The following is a 21,305-nucleotide window of genomic DNA, read 5'->3' on the forward strand; positions in this document are numbered from 1 at the left end:
CATACGTCTATTTCCAAAAAGACAACCTCTGGATATGATGCTGAGCACGTGCACTCAACTTCTTTGGTCGACCATGGCGAGGCCTGTTCTGAGTGGAACCTGTCTAGTTAATCCGCTGTATGGTCTTGGCCACCGTGCTGCAGCTCAGTTTCAGGGTCTTGGCAATCTTCTTATAGCCCAGGCCATCTTTATGTAGAGCAACAATTCTTTTTTTCAGATCCTCAGAGAGTTCTTTGCCATGAGGTGCCATGTTGAACTTCCAGTGACCAGTCAGTATGAGGGAGTGTGAGAGCGATGACACCAAATTTAACACACCTGCTCCTCCTGCTAATTCCACCTCACACACAATCAGACCACTACAACACCACAGAAGAACGATAACATACATTTAGCCGGTATTTCACCACTACCAACGTGTGGCCCTTTCATATCACATATATTTAAAAATAAAAACTAGGCAAGTCAGTTAAGTACAAATTCTTATTTACAATGACGGCCTACCCTGGCCAAACCCAGACGACGCTGGGCCAAATGTTTGCCGCCCAATCACAGCCAGGTGTGATACAACCTGGCTTCAAACCAGGGACTGTAGTGACGTCTCTTGCACCTAGATGCAGTGCCATAGGCCGCTGCGCCACTCAGGAGACCATCTATGTGCTTTCTTTTTAAAGGAGTTACATCGTTGTGGTCAGTTATGGTTATTATTTTCTGTGTTCTAGTTAAAACGCTCCGTCCTGCAAATTGGTTCCTAAAATCTTATCCCGCGCTTTGACCCATCAATTGCAGGGTCAAATATACAGGGTATTTTATTACTTAAGCCAGTAAAAAAAAGTACCATGACCGTTTAACCATGAAATCTGGCTTCTCATGTGATTTAAACATGTAGAAATGTTTTTACTTCTTCTGCTAGAGGATATTGCTTTAGCTACAAAAGTACCAGTCCCGCAGTCTGTGGTTACCGAAGCACTTCTAAGATGAAATCACAAATTATTATTTTTTCTGGCAATTAAACGCTTTAACACATTGGAGAAAGCGGGAGTGGGAATTCCTGGTCAGGCCAGCCTTTACTTTGGCCCCGGCCACTGTAGCCAATGTGTTTTCTTACATCTGTTAAGGGATACGCGGGGCTCTCTAAGGGACAATGAGATTATTCCACAGGCAAGTTTGATTTATTTATCAATTTAATTCCCCCTATGAGAGAAGAGGAGATATTGGACATATTGTTCCCATCGAAATGCTCATGCATGGAGCATCACTCATCTAACCTTGACACTGGAAAAACAGAGATGATGAGTGTCTGAGACCAGAGCAGAACAGAGCAGAGCAAAGCACAGCTGAACACGACTTCTACTGCAGGTAACACAGCTCAGATTACTGTTAACAAAGCAAGACAAATGGCCAGACAATGGGAGAGAGTCTGTGGTTTTATGTCCACAATTCCAGGACCTCATTCATGACTAGATGACCAAAAATGCCTGAATTGTAGTTCACTGTCACCATGACATAAGAAGTATTTTAGGTTGCATACCTTCAGAGTAACGCTTCTAGGGCCAAGGGTTAAGGGGTCAGACATACAGGTAACTGCCAAAATAGATAAAAAACTTGAGTAAATGAGGGATACAAAGTATTTAAAGCAGGTGCTTCCACACAGGTGTGTTTCCTGAGTTAATTAAGCATTAATTATCCCATCAAATCAAATCAAAATACAACAGGTGTAGATCTTACAGTGAAATGCTTACTTACAACCCCCTAACCAACAATGCAGTTAAAAAAAATATGGATAAGAGTAAGAAATAAAAGTAACAAGTAATTATAAAGCAGCAGTAAAATAACAATAGCGAGACTATATACAGGGGGGTACCGGTGCAGTGTCAATGTGCAGGGGCACCGGTTAGTTGAGGTAATATGTACATGTACAGTGGTTCCTCCATTAATAGTCGCGAGCTTAGAGGTCATTTGTGGTTTAGTACGGTACCCTGTGTCACCTCTTATTGCTCCTGTCCAGCGCAAGTGGGATTTTTTTAGTTAACCAGGAAGGGCTGATTGAGATTAAAATCTCTTTCTCAAGAGCGCCCTGGCCAAGATAGGCAGCACCAAGTCATTACAAAAGAATTACAGACAGACAACAGGAAAAACTACAAGTAATCTAGTAAAAACCATTGAATTCAAAAGAGTATAAAACAGCAAATAAAAACATTGACAGGTCAGGGAATCAGCCTCAAAATCCTTCATCAGTGATTTAAAAACACCAATCGGGACAAGTTCTTCCAGTTTAAAAGTATTTTGTAAGGTGTTCCAAGACGATGGCGCAGAGTACATGAAAGCCCTTTTACCAAATTTAGTTTGGATATTTGGAACAGTTAGCGAACGAAGAGAGTACACACCACATTTCTGAACAATAAAAATGCACAAATAAAAAGGTAGTAAACCCAAAATGGCTATGTAAATAAAAGTATACTAAGTGCAGTGGTGCGTAAGGGTTTTGCAGTTTAAAAAAATCTCAAAGTGCCATGGTAAAGAATGTCAATTGATCTCAAACACTGAGCGGAAGCATTCATATATAAAATATCCCCATAGTCTAGTGAAGGCATAAATGTAGCTGACACTAGCCTCCTTCTGGCTTCAAAAGAAAAACAGTCCTTATTCCTAAAATAAAATCCTAATTTCAGTTGAATTTTTTTTGCTAAATTGTTGAATATGCCATTTAAAAGAGAGGCCGTCATCAATTAAAATTCCAAGATATTTATATGAGGTTACAACCTCAATCTCCTTGCCCTGACAGGTAGTAATAGGTGAAAGATTCAGAGGTCTATTTCTTGCATTAGAAAACACCATTAGTTTAGTTTTGTCAGTATTGAGGATAAGCTTCAATTGACACACGGTATGTTGAACATTATAAAAAGCAGTTTGCATGTTCTGGAAAGCTTTTGAAAGAGATGAGGCACAACAGTAAATAACAGTATCATCAGCATAAAAATTAAGTTGTGCATTTTGGACATTTTTGTCTAAATCATTTATATAAATAGTAAATAAGAGAGGACCAAGTACAGAGCCTTGGGGCACACCATTCAAGACAGACAATTCTACAGACATAAGCCCATCAAATTGAGTGCACTGAGTTCTATCAGACAGATAGTTAGCAAAACATGCAACTGCATGCTTCGAAAGACCTACACTCGACAATCTCTGCCTTAGTGTAGCATGATCAACTGTATTAAAAGCCTTAGAGAGATCAATAAAAAGTGAGACACAGTGCTGTTTTTTGTCAATGGCTTCAGTGATATCATTTAAAACCTTCATGGCTGCTGTTATTGTGCTATGCTTCTTCCTGAAGCCCGATTGGTACATTGATAAAATAGAGTTACTAAATAAAAACTATTTTAGCTGTTCACTTACAAGGGTTTCAAGTATTTTCACCAGGGGTGACAGCTTTGAGATTGGCCTATAATTATTTAAAAGAGTTGGATCTCCCCCTTTTAAAAGTGGTAGGACAAATGCTGATTTCCAGATCTTTGGAATTTCATTACATTCCAGGGTTAGATTGAACAGAGATGTAAGTGGTTCAGCTATGAAATCAGCTGCCAGATTTAAAAAGCAGGGATCCAAAAGATCAGGACCTGCAGGCTTTCTCTGATCTAAGGATTTCATGGCTTTATGTACCACCTGCACTGAGAATGGCAAAAAGCTAAAAGTTTGACCAGCTCTCACTGGTTCATCCACACAGGGTTGTACAGAGACAGAGGACACTGAATCAAACAGCCTACCAGATGATACAAACAATTCAGCATTTCAGTTTTGTCATATATAGCAACAGAGTCCTTCAAAACACATGACGGTAATTCATTAACATTACTGTTACCAGACATAGACTTAATAGCCTTCCAAAACTTTCTAGGGTCATTCAGGTTATCAGTGGTAACAGACATAAAATATTTAGACTTGGCCTTCCTGAGAAGAAAAGAACACTTGTTTCGTAACTGCCTAAAAATAAGCCAATCATCATCAGAACATGATTTCCTTGCTTTAGCCCAGGCTAGATTACGGTCGTGAATAATACAAGACAGCTCAGAAGAAAACCATGGGTTATCCCGCCCTTTGACCCTGAACCTGTGGAATGGGGCATGTTTGTTTACAATTTGGGAAAAACCATCATGAAAGAATTTCCAGGCAGTTTCCACATCAGGGATAAGCTCAATCTGCTCCAGTCAAAATAAAACAAATCATGAAAGAAAGCTTGCTCATTAAAACACTTCACATTTCTCTTACGAATAAAACGTGGGTTTGTCTTAGGAATCTTAGTATTTCTAACAGCAACAACAGCACAATGGTAAAATCATTACAAAAAACACCAACCGCAGAATGTTTATGTGGAACATTTGTCAATATCAAATTAATCAGGGTAGATTTATCTGGGCATTTAATATTTGCGCGAGTGGGTAAATTAATCAACTGGGTAATATTCATAGAATTACAAAACATGTTTAAATCATCAGACACCGACTTTAACCAACACCAGTTGAGATCACCAATCAAGATCATTTCACTGTAAAAAAGTTTAGACATAAGGTACGTCAAAGAAGAAAATGCATCACCGAGAGCAAAGGGGGGTCTATAACAGCCAATCACAGTTATAGAGAGCAGAATGGGGTCTGTAACAGCCAATCACAGTTATAGAGAGGCCCTTTGAAACCTCAATATTCAAAGCAAGAAATTCCAACTGTTTACAAATAGTTTCAGACTTTGCCACACTTACATGGAATTTAGATTTTTACATGTATAGCCACACCCCCAGAAAAATAAGAATAACTAGGCACCTCTGTTTAATAACCTTGCACGGCTTCTCTTTTTTAAGAGACCTACTGCAAGCGAATTCTACAAGTGAGTTTCCAGACAATACAAAACAGTCATTTAAAACCATTAGACTTTGTTAGTGACACAAATTCGTACTGTTCACATCATGCCACAAATACATCAGTACTTGGACGAGTGGACCGCGTGAAAAAGAGCGAGTTCCTGCAGACAAAATGTCCAATGGACGGGAGAGCACATTGTCAAATGTACTCACCCAAGCGACAATGTTTGTTTTCTCCAGAGTTCAGTAAAGTCAGTGCACAAAGCAATACCACGAAAACTGTCATTTTCTCTGACAATTTAAAAAAAAAAAAATTAGAGGCCAACGAAGGTAAGGGGAGAGAGAGGCTCTCTGTGTGTGTATATGAGTCTGAATGTGTGAGTAGATTGGGTTTTGAGGTCTATAGAGAGAACGTTGAAATTGTTGAGCTGCCACTGACAGCCAGGCGAAGAGCAAAAAGGAGCAGCTTGGACAAGAAACTCTGCAGACGAAGGAGGAACTCAGAGATAGGGTTACTTTGGTAAACTTCAAGTAATGAAGTGCCGAGTTGAGGAGGACCCGTGATCTTTACGCCAGCAAAAATAAAATAGTTTGCACTAAACAACAATGAAGTTACGCAACCATAAATAAATAGGTCATTAGTAGGTTAAAATGTACTAGTCACAGACAAATGAGTTGACATGCTGCCATCTTGGAGTTAGAGCACTGATTATGCTTTTGGGTCCTACTGTGTCTCAAACTGACAAAGAATGGGCGACATAAACCTAAATAGAAACTGATAATTGTGCACGACTTCAGTATTACTTACTAAAACTGTTGTAACACTAAGGTTTTTATTATTTGATTTTGTTAGGATTATTTTGCTTTTACTGTAGTACTGTAGGCCAATCCCGACCGGTCACGTTGTACAGCGCCTGAGTGGTGCTACGGTCTAAGGCACTGCATAGCTGTGCAAGCTGTGTTGCTACAGATGCTGGTTCAATACCTGTGCTGGCCTTCACAGGGAAACCCATGAGATGACTGTAGGTTTTTTGGTTTTCTCCCTCTAAAAACATCAATAAATAATTCTAAATAACAAACTGGCTTTATTTACAAATTAGCAACAATATCTCACCCCATGTTCAAGAATGGCCTTTTTCTCGCTTATTTTACGTTATTTGAAAATCTACAAAATATTTAAGGAGCATTGCACTAATAATGGCGCTGACTAGGGAAACGTTCCCGATGTTCTGTTCTTAGTGCCAGTCTGCACGTTCAAACTAAAACAATGTAACTAATAATGGCATCTTTAAAAAATAATGATAACAAATACTCTTTCAAAATGCCGATATTTATTTAGTTATGGATCCATAATGAATTACTATGGGAATAAATATTTTTATTTATTTAACCTTTATTTAACCAGGTAGGCTAGTTGAGAACAAGTTCTCATTTACAACTGCGACCTGGCCAAGATCAAGCATAGCAGTATGAACAGACAACAACACAGAGTTACACATGGAGTAAACAATAAACAAGTCAATAACACAGTAGAAAGAAAAAAAGAGTCTATATACATTGTGTGCAAAAGGCATGAGGAGGTAGGCGGATAATTACAATTTTGCAGATTAACACCGGAGGGATAAATGATCAGATGGTCATGTGCAGGTAGAGATACTGGTGTGCAAAAGAGCATAAAAGTAAGTAAATATAAACAGTATGGGGATGAGGTAGGTAAATTGGGTGGGCTATTTACCGATGGACTATGTACAGCTGCAGCGATCGGTTAGCTGCTCAGATAGCAGATGTTTGAAGTTGGTGAGGGAAATAAAAGTCTCCAACTTCAGAGATTTTTGCAATTCGTTCCAGTCACAGGCAGCAGAGAACTGGAAGGAAAGGCGGCCAAATGAGGTGTTGGCTTTAGGGATGATCAGTGAGATACACCTGCTGGAGCGCGTGCTACGGGTGGGTGTTGCCATCGTGACCAGTGAACTGAGATAAGGCGGAGCTTTACCTAGCATGGACTTGTAGATGACCTGGAGCCAGTGGGTCTGGCGACAAATATGTAGCGAGGGCCAGCCGACTAGAGCATACAGGTCGCAGTGGTGGGTGGTATAAGGTGCTTTAGTAACAAAACGGAGGGCACTGTGATAAACTGCATCCAGTTTGCTGAGTAGAGTATTGGAAGCTATTTTGTAGATGACATCGCCGAAGTCGAGGATCGGTAGGATAGTCAGTTTTACTAGGGTAAGTTTGGCGGCATGAGTGAAGGAGGCTTTGTTGCGGAATAGAAAGCCTACTCTAGATTTGATTTTAGATTGGAGATGTTTGATATGAGTCTGGAAGGAGAGTTTACAGTCTAGCCAGACACCTAGGTACTTATAGATGTCCACATATTCTAGGTTGGAACCATCCCGGGTGGTGATGCTAGTTGGGCGTGCCGGTGCAGGCAGCGAATGGTTTGAAAAGCATGCATTTGGTTTTATTAGCGTTTACGAGCAGTTGGAGGCCACGGAAGTAGTGTTGTATGGCATTGAAGCTCATTTGGAGGTTAGATAGTACAGTGTCCAAGGAAGGGCCAGATGTATACAGAATGGTGTCGTCTGCGTAGAGGTGGATCAGGGAATCTCCCGCAGCAAGAGCAACATCATTGATATATACAGAGAAAAGAGTCGGCCCGAGAATTGAACCCTGTGGCACCCCCATAGAGACTGCCAGAGGACCGGACAGCATGCCCTCCGATTTGACACACTGAACTCTGTCTGCAAAGTAGTTGGTGAACCAGGCAAGGCAGTCATCAGAAAAACCGAGGCTACTGAGTCTGCCGATGAGAATATGGTGATTGACAGAGTCGAAAGCCTTGGCCAGGTTGATGAAGACGGGTGCACAGTACTGTCTTTTATCGATGGCGGTTATGATATCGTTTAGTACCTTGAGCGTGGCTGAGGTGCACCCGTGACCAGCTCGGAAACCAGATTGCACAGCGGAGAAGGTACGGTGGGATTCGAGATGGTCAGTGATCTGTTTGTTGACTTGGCTGTCGAAGACCTTAGATAGGCAGGGCAGGATGGATATAGGTCTGTAACAGTTTGGGTCCAGGGTGTCTCCCCCTTTGAAGAGGGGGATGACTGCGGCAGCTTTCCAATCCTTGGGGATCTCAGACGATATGAAAGAGAGGTTGAACAGGCTGGTAATAGGGGTTGCGACAATGGCGGCGGATAGTTTCAGAAATAGAGGGTCCAGATTGTCAAGCCCAGCTGATTTGTACGGGTCTAGGTTTTGCAGCTCTTTCAGAACATCTGCTATCTGGATTTGGGTAAAGGAGAAGCTGGGGAGGCTTGGGCGAGTAGCTGCGCGGGGGGGGGGGGGGGGCTGTTGGCCGAGGTTGGAGTAGCCAGGAGGAAGGCATGGCCAGCCGTTGAGAAATGCTTGTTGAAGTTTTCGATAATCATGGATTTATCGGTGGGGAGCGTGTTACCTAGCCTCAGTGCAGTGGGCAGCTGGGAGGAGGTGCTCTTGTTCTCCATGGACTTTACAGTGTCCCAGAACTTTTTAGAGTTAGAGCTACAGGATGCAAATTTCTGCTTGAAGAAGCTGGCCTTTGCATTCCTGACTGACTGCGTGTATTGGTTCCTGACTTCCCTGAACAGTTGCATATCGCGGGGACTATTCGATGCTATTGCAGTCCGCCACAGGATGTTTTTGTGCTGGTCGAGGGCAGTCAGGTCTGGAGTGAACCAAGGGCTATATCTGTTCTTCGTTCTGCATTTTTTGAACGGAGCATGCTTGTCTAAGATGGTGAGGAAGTTACTTTCAAAGAATGACCAGGCATCCTCAACTGACGGGATGAGGTCAATATCCTTCCAGGATACCCAGGTCGATTAGAAAGGCCTGCTCGCAGAAGTGTTTTAGGGAGCGTTTGACAGTGATGAGGGGTGGTCGTTTAACTGTGGACCCATAGCGGATACAGGCAATGAGGCAGTGATCGCTGAGATCATGGTTGAAGTCAGCGGAGGTGTATTTGGAGGGCCAGTTGGTCAGGATAACGTCTATGAGGTTGCCCTTGTTTACAGATTTAGGGTTGTACCTGGTGGGTTCCTTGATGATTTGTGTGAGATTGAGGGCATCTATCTTAGATTGTAGGACTGCCGGGGTGTTAAGCATATCCCAGTTTAGGTCACCTAACAGAGCAAACTCTGAAGCTAGATGGGGACGATCAATTCACAAATGGTGTCCAGGGCACAGCTGGGAGCTGAGGGGGTCGGTAGCAGGCGGCAACAGTGAGAGACTTATTTCTGGAGAGAGTAATTTTTTTAATGAGTAGTTCGAACTCTTTGGGTATGGACCTGGAAAGTATGACATTACTTTGCAGGCTATCTCTGCTGTAGACTGCAACTCCTCCCCCTTTGGCAGTTCTATCTTGACGGGAAATGTTATAGTTGGGTATGGAAATCTCAGAATTTTTGGTGGCCTTCCTAAGCCAGGATTCAGACACGGCAATGACATCAGTGTGCTAAAGCAGTGAGTAAAATAAACTTAGGGAGGAGGCTTCTGATGTTGACATGCATGAAACCAAGGCTTTTTCGATCACAGAAGTCAACAAATGAGGGTGCCTGGGGACATGCAGGGCCTGGGTTTACCTCCACATCACCCGCAGAACAGAGGAGGAGTAGTATGAGGGTGCAGCTAAAGGCTATCAAAACTGGTCGCCTAGAGCGTTGGGGACAAAGAATAAAAGGAGCAGATTTCTGAGCATGGTAGAATATATTCAGGGCATAATGCGCAGACAGGGGTATGGTACAGTGGAGGTAAGCCCAGGCACTGGGTGATGATAAGAGAGTTTGTATCTCTGGACATGCTGGTTGTAATGGGTGAGGTCACCCTCATGTGTGGGAGGTGGGACAAAGGAGGTATCAGGGGTATGAAGAGTGGAACTAGGGGCTCCATTGTAAACTAAAACAATGATAACTAACCTGAACAACAGTATACAAGGCATATTGACATTTGAGAGAGACATACAGCGAGACATACAGTAATCGCAGGTGTTGATTGGGAGAGCTAGCTAAAACAACAGGTGGGACAACAACAGCTAATCAGCTAGCACAACAACAGCATCAGCTATGTAGCCAAGTGATCACAGTGTCCAGGGAGTAGCAGTAGATGGGACAGGAAAGCCGCCACTACGCTAGTGACACAGCGTTTAACGTTAGTAGCCCGGGGTTGGTAGGATGGGTCTGCTAAGGGTTGGCAGGGAGATGTGCCTGCTAGCAGGGAGATGTGCCTGGCTCACAGCTAACTGGTGCTAGCTTCGTGGCTAACGCCACGTTAGCCAAGGTCCAGAGTTTACAGTAAGTAAACAGCAAGTGGAATATTGGGCTCTAGCCATGTATGAGTGGGGTTCAGGTGAGCAGCTGAGTAGGACGGGAAGTGGGCCTCAAGGATAGCTTCGGTACAGGGTGCAAGCTAGCTGTGAAGATCAGAAGTAGTGGTCCATGGATTACGGCAGTATTATCCAGGCTAAAAAAACAGGGCTCGCTGTGCAGAAGGTAAAAGCCGCTAGCAGTGGCTAACAATGACTAAATAGCTTGTAGCTAATTAGCTGGTTAGCTTCTGGAGGTTCTTGAATATGTTCTAAAAATAAAAAATAATAACGATTCCGTATCACATTGGGTGAGGCAGGTTACCGGAAGGTATAATCGAATTAAAATCGAAAAGAGATTGAAATATGGGTCCAGTGAGTGGTCGGGCTGGCTGGGGACACGGCGATTCAGACAGTTAGCAGGCTTGTGCTAACAAGCTAACAGTTAGTAGGCCGGGGCTAAACAAGCTAGCAGTTAGCAGACCGGGGCTAAACAAGGTAGCAGTTAGTAGACCGGGGCAGGCTAGCAGTTAGAAGGCCGGGTTAGCAAGCAAGCAGATAGCAAGGGCTAGAAAGTTAGCCTTTGGGGGACGTCGCGATGGGGTTAAGGCTGATTTTGCCTCTTCATGTGGTGACATCGATAGACCGGTAGTGGAATTAGTACGGTTCCAAGTAGCTCTAGGTAGCCAAGCAGGCCTAGCTGGTTAGCATAATGGGCCTTCAGCGGGCGTAGCGCCTGAGTCCTCGGGCAGAATATGTCAGTATTCCACTCGTAGGGGATCTGCGGGGTTCCATGCCCCGTACCGGCTGTAGAAGGGGTCCGGATATTGTAGCCTAGGAGTATGTTTTGGTGGTAGCACAGGAGCTCTGGCCGGGCTAGCTTCAAGCTAAGTGGATGGAAACGCTAGCCAGGAGTAGTCATCCGGGGTTGCGGTTAGCTAGTTGTGAAGATCCAGATGAAAATGTTCAGTTTGCGGTGGGAATCCGGGGATAAAAATAATAGGTCCGTTATGCTCTGGTTAGAGTCGCATTGTTCGAACTAACGAGAGCTTAGCTGATGACCGCTAGCAATGGTTTGCTGACTGATAGCTGGTAGTTAGCTGGCTAGCTTCAGTTGAGGGATTCCAGATCCGAAGTGAATATAGATACTTTAGGGGAAAAAAGCAGATCCACGCTACATTGGGTGAGGCGGGTTGCAGGAGAGTAGTTAGATGTTGAGGTTTAGCAAAATATTTTAAAAGAAAAATACGTAAAAAATGTGTTTAAAAAAAACGATATATACAAGGGACACCTACAGGACGAAGGACGACAGGACGAAGGACGACAGGACGAAGAACGAAGACGTCTGACTGCTACGCCATCATATCACTGAATTACAGAAATATCTTCCAATGCTCTACCAATGCTCTATGAGTCATGTCATATTTTTCGATATACTATAGGCCTACCGTAGACGATATGAGTCTCACAAGTGTTGTGTAATGTGCTGTTAAAAGTCGTGTAGCTCTTATTTATTTAAAGAGCATATTGAAGTTATAATAAATAGCCTACAACTATTTTAGCACCATTTCGCGCTGCTCTGAGACAAGCATGGGGACTGATTTTATTTTCACTGAATCTCCGTTTGGATATTGGTTAGACTAGAATTAGAAAATGAGGGTGTAGAAATGTTATGCTCTTAGTGTAACCTTTATTTAACTAGGCAAGTCAGTTAAGAACAAATTCCTATTTACAAGGACAGCTTACTTCTTCCTCCTCGTCGGGGAATTGAACCACAGGTCTCCCGTGTGCACACATTCTCTAGTACATCCATTATTGAAGCTACTTCAGGTCACCGAGAAAGTCTGGACATGGCCTGCTCACCCTTATGTAAGGAATTAGGCACTTTCCTATGTTTACTGCAGTATGTATTGTTGGCTATGTTTACTTGTCAGACTGCACAGTAGCCTAATAAACAAATGCAGGTAGCTTGTATCTTCAAAATGTTTAAATGCTTTATTATCCAAATGTAAAGCTTATGCTGTACTGTACTGTATTTCTTTATCACTATCTTTATGCTTTCGTTAATAAAATAATGATAAAAATACTCTTTCAAAATGCAGATGTTGATTTAGTTATGGATCCATAACAAATTACTATGGGAATAAATAATACTGATTTACAGAAATATTGGAACAAAGTTGTCTAATGAAGGCAAACAAATTGTTGCCTACTGGAAAATACTCTTTCAAACACACATGGTCATTATGGCTATTAGCAGGGCTATATTTCGCTCACTGTCGTTTAAAAAAAAAAAATCTCCAAAATATCATTATATATTGCCTTCCCGCTGTGGACGTCTATTTCAGAACCGTTTCGCGCTGCTCTGAGACAAGGATGGAGAAATTAAAATGTTCAGTTATATTCCATGATATTCTTAAAATATATTTGTTGATGGAATATAAGCAAGTGATGTCTGCTAAATAATACAATTAGATTTCTCCAGAAATAAATCATTCTAAATAACAAACTGGCTTTATTTACAAATGAGTGAGAATGTCTTACCCCATGTTCAAGAATGGCCTTTTTCTCGCTCACTCTAGGTTAATGGGAAACTAAATCTCCAAAATATCGTCATTTTTTAAACAAAGTCATTATTATTATTATTAATTAATTTAGAATTATATAGAAGCCCCTTAGATATTCTCACAGATCCTAACGGAAAATGCCCCTTAGATATTAATTTAGAGTCCCCCAATCCTCTAAATGTAATTATTATCACGTCATTGAAAATAATATTTGTATATATACTGTAGGCCTACCATAGGTGAAGTATTGGTAAACTACAATTAGGGTGTGAAAATATTATGCCCCTGAGATATTAATTTAGAATCCTCCAATTGTCACGCCCTGACCTTAGAGAGCCGTTTTATTTCTCTATTTGGTTCGATCGGGGTGTGATTTGTGGTGGGCATTCTATGTTGTCTATTTCTTTCTCTGCCTCTGAGGTTCCCAATCAGAGGCAGCTGTCTATCGTTGTCTCTGACTGGGAATCATACTTAGATAGCCTTTTCCCCACCTGTGTTTGTTGGTAGTTATTTTCTGTTTAGTCTCTGTTACCTGACAGAACTGTTCGCTTTCATTTTGTTACTTTTTGTTCGATTGTTTTTTTAGTTGTTTTTTTTTACCCCTTTTTCTCCCCAATTTCGTGGTATCCAATTGTTGTAGTAGCTACTATCTTGTCTCATCGCTACAACTCCCGTACGGGCTCGGGAGAGCGTTACACCAATCCTCTTATGCTGTAGCCTTCTCCCGACCGTCACGTTGTACAGCGCAATATTTTCCATCCTGAGTTTTGTTTTTCGTTTTTCTCAGAATAGAAACACCATAATATTAATCAAAATAACTACGCCAAATTCCTTAATCATCCCATGTACTATGTTATTACAAAAAAGGTTTTAAATTCTTGTGTAATGCCAATATGGGAGACTATCAAATGCTTCTCAAAGATGCCCTCTGGTGGTCAAACTAGCACTAACTTCCATTAACGTAAAAATGGCTGACAATTAAATAATGTGCCATAGAATGCTGCAGCAGCCCGCAAGGTGTGCTGCAGTATGAAACAACTTTTAAAGGAGGAACCACTGTAGGTAGAGTTATTAAAGTGCATAGGTGATAACAGCGAGGGTAGCAGCGGTGTAAATGTGATGTATTGGGGTGCATTGCAAATAGTCTGGGTGGCCATTTGATGAGGTGTTCAGGAGTCTTATAGATTGGGGGTAGAAGCTGTTTAGAATACTTTTGGACCTAGACTTGGCGCTTGCCGTGCGGTAGCAGAGAGAACAGTCTATGACTAGGGTGGCTGGAGTCTTTGACAATTTTTAGGGCCTTCCTCTGACACCGCCTTGTATAGAGGTCCTGGATGGCAGGAAGCTTGGCCCCAGTGATGTACTAGGCCGTTCGCACTACCCTCTGTAGTGCCTTGCGGACGGAGGCTGAGCAGTTGCCATACCAGGCAGTGATGAAACCAGTCAGGATGCTCTCGATGGTGCAGCTTTAGAACCTTTTGAGGATCTGAGGACCCATACCAAATCTTTTCAGTCTCCTGATAGGAAATAGGTTTTGTCGTGGGGTGCTTGGTCCATGTTAGTTTGTTGGTGATGTGGACACCAAGGAATTTGAAGCTCTCAACCTGCTCCACTGCAGCCCCGTCAATGAAAATGGGTGCATGCTCGGTCCACTTTTTCCTGAATCCCACAATCATCTCCTTTGTCTTGATCATGTTGAGTGAGAGGTTGTTGTCCTGGCACCACACGGCAAGGTCTCTGACCTCCTCCCTATAGGCTGTCTCGTCGTTGTCGGTGATCAGGCCTACCACTGTTGTGTCATCGGCAAACTTAATGATAGTGTCGGAGTCGGCCTCCCGGGTGGCGCAGTGGTTAAGGGCGCTGTACTGCAGCGCCAGCTGTGCCATCAGAGTCCCTGGGTTCACGTCCAGGCTCTGATGTAACCGGCCGCGACCGGGAGGTCCGTGGGGCTTTGCAGAATCGGCCTAGCGTCGTCCGGGTTAGGGAGGGCTTGGTCGGTAGGGATGTCCTTGTCTCATCGCGCACCAGCGACTCCTGTGGCTGGCCGGGTGCAGTGCGCGCTAACCAAGGTTGCCAGGTGCACGGTGTACCCTCCGACACATTGGTGCGGCTGGCTTTCGGGTTGGATGCGCGCTGTGTTAAGAAGCAGTACGGCTGGTTGGGTTGTGTATCGGAGGACGCATGACTTTCAACCTTCGTCTCTCCTGAGCCCGTACGGGAGTTGTAGCGATGAGACAAGATAGTAGCTACTACAACAATTGGATACCATGAAATTGGGGAGAAAAAGGGGTAAAAATTAAACAAACAAAAAAAACATAAAAAGAAGATAGTGCGGAGTCGTGCCTGGTCATGGAGCCATGAGTTAACAGTGAGTACAGGAGGGGACTGAGCACGCACCCCTGAGGGGGCCCTGTGTTGAGGATCAGCATGGCAGATGTGTTGTTACCTACCCTTACCACCTGGGGGCGGCCTGTCAGTTGCAGAGGGAGGTGTTTAGTCCCAGGGTCCTTAGCTTATTGATTAGCTTTGAGGGCACTATGGTGCTGAGCTGTAGTCAATGAATTGCATTCTCACATAGATGTTCCTTTTATCCAGGTGGGAAAGGGCATTGTGGAGTGCAATAGAGATGCATCATCTGTGGATCTTTTGGGGCGATATGCAAATTGGAGCGGGTCTAGGGTTTCTGGGATTTCTGGGATAATGGTGTTGATGTGAGCCATGACCAGCCTTTCGAAGCACAACATGGCTACAGACGTGAGTGCTACTTGTCGGTAGTCGTTTAGGCAGGTTACCTTAGTGTTCTTGGGCACAGGCACTATGGTGATCTGCTTAAAACGTTGGTATTACAGACTCGGACAGGGAGAGGTTGGAAATGTCAATGAAGACACTTTCCAGTTGAACACTTCCTGGTAATCTGTATGGCCCTGCGGCCTTCTGAATCTTGACCTGTTTAAAGGTCTTACTCACATCACCTGAGGAGAGCATGGTCATACAGTCTTCCAGAACAGCTGGTGCTCTCATGCATGTTTCGGTGTTATTTGCCTCGAAGCGAGCATAGAAGTAGTTTAGCTCGTCTGGTAGGCTCGTGTCACTGGGCAGCTCTCGGGTGTGCTTTACTTTGTAGTCTGTAATGGTTTGCAAGACCTGCCAGATCCGAAGAGCGTCAGAGACGATGTTGAACGATTCGATCTTAGTCCTGTATTGGCGCTTTGCCTGTTTGATGGTGCGCCGGAGGGCATAGCAGGATTTTTTATAAGCTTCCGGGTCAGTGTCCCACTCCTTCAAAGTGGCAGCTCTAGCCTTTAGCTCAGTGCGGTTGTTGCCTGTAATCCATGGCTTCTGGTTGGGGTATGTACGTACGGTCACTGTGGGGACAACGTCATCGATGCACTTATGGATGAAGCCAATGACTGAAGTGGTGTACTCCTCAATGCCATCGAAGGAATCCCGGAACATATTCCAGTCTGTGCTCGCAAAACAGGCCTGTAGCTTAGCATCTGCTTCATCTGACCACTTCATCTGACCACTTATTGATCTAGCTACTGGTGCTTCCTGCTTTAATGCTTGTAAGCAGGAATCAGGAGGAAAGAATTATGGTCAGATTTTCCTAAATTAGGGCAAGGGAGAGCTTTGTATGCATCTCTGTGTGTGGAGTAAAGGTGGTCCAGGTTGCTCATTTAACATGCTGATAGAAATTTGGTAAAATTGATTTAAATGTTCCCTGCATTAAAGTGCCCGGCCACTAGGAGCGCCTCCTCTGGGTGAGCGTTTTCTTGTTTGCTTATGGCAGAATACAGCTCATTCAATGCTGTCTTAGTGCTTAGTGTGGTGGTATGTAAACAGCTATAAAAAAAATACAGATGAAAACTCTAGGTAGGTAGTGTGGTCTACAGTTTATCATGAGATACTCTACCTCAGGCGAGAGCAATAGCTTGAGACTTCCTTAGATATCGTGCACCAGCTGTTATTTACAAAAATACATAGTCCGCCGCCCCTTGTCTTACCACACGCCGCTGTTCTATCCTGCCGGTGCAGCGTATAACCGGCCAGCTGTCTGTTGATAGTGTCGTTGTTCAGCCATGACTCCTTGAAGCATAAGATATTACAGTTTTGAATGTCCCGTTGGTAGTTTAATCTTCCGCGTAGATCATCTATTTTATTGTCCAAAGATTGCAAGTTTGCTAGCAGAATGGAAGGAAGTGGGGGTTTGTTTAATCTTCCGCGTAGGTCATCTATTTTATTGTCCAAAGATTGCATGTTTGCTAGCAGAATGGAAGGAAGTGGGAGTTTGTTTAATCTTCCGCGTAGGTCATCTATTTTATTGTCTAAAGATTGCATGTTTGCTAGCAGAATGGACGGACGTGGGGGTATATTCGATCGCCTACGAATTCTCAGAAGGCAGCCCACCCTCCGGACCCTTTTTCTTCTTCTCCTCTTTATGCAAATCACAGGGATCTGGGTCTTTTCCCGAGAAAGCAGTATATCGTCAGACTCGTTAAAAGAAAAAAAGGATTCTGCCAGTCCGCGGTGAGTAATCGCAGTCCTGATGTCCAGAAGTAATTTTCAGTCATAAGAGACTGTAGCAGCAACATTATATACAAAATAAGTTTCAAAAAAGTTTCAAACAACACAAATAAACGAACAAAAAAAACACAATCGGTTGGGGTCAGGTAAATCGTCTGCCTTCTTCTCCGGCGCCATCATGCTTAGGGCCATGTATAAAAACAAATGCCCAGTTGCCCATTATTTTGGCTACCATGGTTAGAAGATGTGCACTCAGTGACTTTGAAAGAGGGCTCTCAAAGGAGGATAGGGGGTTTAAACACAGAGGTTTAATAAGAACTGGAGACTGCCTCCAAGATGTCTGACCGTTGTTTTCAAGGTAATCTGTTTTTGTATTTGTGTTCTGTTTTTATTATTAATTTAATAAACATTACAATACAATACTGGTGCGACCAACCTAGGGCTTGTAGGACCTGCCTAGTTGATAGTCCTGATAAGAAGGTAGAGCAGCACTTTATTATGGACAGACTTCTCACTATCTTAGCTACTGTTGTATCAACATGTTTTGACCATGACAGTTTACAATCCAGGGTTACACCAAGCAGTTTAGTCTCCTCAACTCGCTCAATTTCCACATGATTTATTACAAGATTTAGTTGAGGTTTAGGGTTTAGTGGATGATTTGTTCCAAATCAGTTTAAATATTTAAGACTAACTTATTTATTGCCACTCGTTTTGAAGCTGAGTGCAGCTCTTTGTTAAGTGTTGCAGTGATTTCACTCGCTGTAGTAGCTGATGTGTATAATGTTGAGTGACGCAGGTCATTAGTAAAGATTTTTAAAAAGTAAGGGGCCTAGACAACTACTGTCATGGAAATTCTAACCAGAAAAGAAGAGAGACTGTAGATTCTTCAAACAACAACTTTTATTAAAGAATTGCAATTCTGGAGTGGTTAACAATCTCTCAAAAGGTTTTTATTTTAAAAGTACAACCCCCCTTTGGGTGGTGTGACAACCAAACAGAACAATAGCCATGAGGAAGCACTGATTGGTGACCCCAATGTACAGCCAAAGGACTATGAGAAGCTGAGTTTGCCTTTGGTGAGGTCTTGTTGATAAATGTCACGCCATTTCTAAATGCTCATTGTCTCGACACTGTTTCTAAAAGGAACCGAAACCATTTGTCTTGCTCGTCTCTCAGAGCTTAGTCCAGTCTACTGTTAAATTTGGCCTTAAGTCCAGAACCATGAGTCAGTCACTTAGACAAAGGGGAGTGTTCTAGTAGAGGGAGCAAGTCACATTAGTACATTGTTAAATGCATAGATACACTGGATAAATGTTATAACAGCAATTTTGCCACCATCCTGCCCTGGGGAATGCCTGATTCTGCCTGGATTATGTTGGCAAGGCTACCATTAAAGAAACACTCTGTGTTCTGTTAGAAAGGTAACTCTCAATCCACAGTATAGCAGTAAAGCCATAACATGTACATTTTTCCAGCAGCATACTATGGTTGATCATGTCAAAAGCCGCACTGAAGTCTAACAAAACAGCTCCCACAATCTTTTTATTATCAATTTCTCTGAGCCAATCATCGGTCATTTGTCTGAGTGCCATGCATGTTGAATGCCCTTCCCTATAAAATGTGCTTTTATTTACTGTAAAATAACATTGTATCCGGTCAAACCATTTTTTTCTCCAAAAGTTTACTAGGGGTTGGTAACAGGCTGATTGGTTGGCTATTTCAGCCAATAAAAGGTGCTTTACTACTCTTGAGTAGCAGAATGGCTTTTGCTTCCTTCCAGGCCTGAGGACACACACTTTACTGTAGGCTTAGATTGAAGAGATGGCAAATAGGAGTGGCAATATTGTCCGCTATCATCCTCAGTCATTTTCCATCTAAGTTGTCAGACCCAGGTGACTTGTCATTATTGATAGATAATAATAATTTTTTCACCTCTTCCACACTCTGAATTCGAGATTATGGAATTCAAAATTACAATGCTTGGATGTGTAGGTTCGGCATTTGTTGCTGGCATGTCATGCCTAAATTTGCTAATCTTCCCAATGAAAAAATCATTAAAGTAATTGACAATATCAGTGGGTTTTGTGATGAATGAGTTATCTGATTCAATGAATGAGGGAGTTGAGTTAGCCTTTTTCCCCAATATATCATTTAAGGTGCTCCAAAGCATTTTACTATCATTCTTTATATAATTTATCTTGTAGTGTAGTTTCTTCTTCTTTTTGTTCTGTTTTGTTACATGATTTCTCAATTTGCAGTAGGTTTGGCAATCAGTTATGCAGCCTGACTTTACTTGCCATTCTTTTTGCCTCGTCCTTCTCAACCAAAACATTTTTTTATTTCTCATCAATCCACAGAGATGTAACAGTTTTTAAAGTAATTTTATTTTACAGTCAGTTTCATAAATATGTCAACTGCAGTGCCTGGTTGCTCCTCATTACACACCACAGACCAGTAAATATTCTTTACATCAACTCACATACTTTGATTCATGGATGATATATCTGGTTTATACGGACCAACATCACATGCACACTATCACTCAGTGCACAAAGGGAGCAACGTGAGCAGCGACGACGTCATGAATATAAAATATATTTGGCTGTGTGTGTGTGTGTGTGTGTGTGTGTGTGTGTGTGTGTGTATGTGTGTGTGTGTGTGTGTGTGTGTATGTGTGTGTGTGTGTGTGTGTGTGTGTGTGTGTGTGTGTGTGTGTGTGTGTGTGTGTGTGTGTGTGTGTGTGTGTGTGTGTGTGTGTGTGTGTGTGTGACTCAGTCACCGGATCTCAACACAATTGGGAAACTTTGGAGCAGCACCTGAGACAGCGTCAACAAAACACCAAATTATGGAATTGCTCGTGGAAGAATGGTGACACATTCCAGACACTTGTAGCATCTATACCAAGGCGCATTGAAGCTGTTCTGGTGTCTCGTGGTGGCCCAACGCCCTATTAGGACATTTTCTGTTGGGTGTTTCCTTTATTTTTGCAGTTACAGTACCTGTATCTATTATTAGCTAGCACACAACATGATTTGGAATCCAGTCCAGTTTCTATTTGTTCCACACAGTTGATGTTGTTTCATCAATTACAACATGCAAGGTGAAAAATATTTTTGTTTAAAGGACATGAATTGAGTCCAGAGATTTAAGTTCTTCATTTCAACTTTTAATATATCACCAAGACGCTGTTGTTTATACTAATGTGCATAGTGGGGTCCATTTAGAAATGTGTAAACCTTTGCCACGCAGCATCTCCCATTCCGTTCATAAGACACTTTTCCCCTGCCATGCTACAGTATTGGCAGCAGTATTACTCCACAGTAGTGTATGGTCTGAGGGGAAGAAATTAAGTATTTTATAAACCTTTGGTGAAATTTGTGAAAATGTCAAACCATGATGACATAAACACATGGCGTTTCATGAGGCAAATACCTATGTGTGATAATTACTTATAAGTCATCAAAACAGCAGAATTATATTCTATGACTTTACAAACTGTTATTGGTATTTTTTATTGAGACATTACATTTGACAAATAGCAAATCAGAAAAAACTATCAGAAAAAAAATGCACTGCATGTGCAGTTCAGCAACTCACCCAGTATGTGTCATTATTTAGTTAGAATTATTTTGATCTCTCTCATGACATGCTCTGAACTTTACATTCAAAACAGTAATTAATCAACCCTAATACAATGCTGTGTGTTATTACTCTGTAACAGTTGCGTAACGGTACACAAGTACAATTCATTATCTTCCAAATGAATATGAGACGTGAGACACTTCCTTGGTCTCACGTCTCTCTGGATTGTTTTGGTCTTGTTTTGCTCTGGATTGTTTTGATTTAGATTGGGATCTGAACACCACTCTCTTACGATCCCGTGTGACACATCCCTTGAACTGACTCTGGTATTTTACCTCATGGCATCAGCAGGAAAATGCATTAAAAGACATTCATCCATGTGTCCCACTTCAAAGAGCTGGGTTCAGATATGGAGCCCCAAACAGAGGGACATTGAGAA

The 21,305-nt window shown here is 42.5% G+C and overlaps 1 protein-coding gene across 1 annotated transcript in view; it reads left to right on the top strand.

Moving 5' to 3' along the window:
* The window catches only part of LOC109867287 (protein O-mannosyl-transferase TMTC2-like), a 165,921-nt gene that overhangs the window by 140,521 nt on the left and 4,095 nt on the right, over positions 1-21,305 (top strand). The window lies entirely within an intron of this gene.

The sequence above is a fragment of the Oncorhynchus kisutch genome, linkage group LG22 (genome assembly GCF_002021735.2).
Source record: "Oncorhynchus kisutch isolate 150728-3 linkage group LG22, Okis_V2, whole genome shotgun sequence".
Lineage (NCBI taxonomy): Eukaryota > Metazoa > Chordata > Actinopteri > Salmoniformes > Salmonidae > Oncorhynchus > Oncorhynchus kisutch.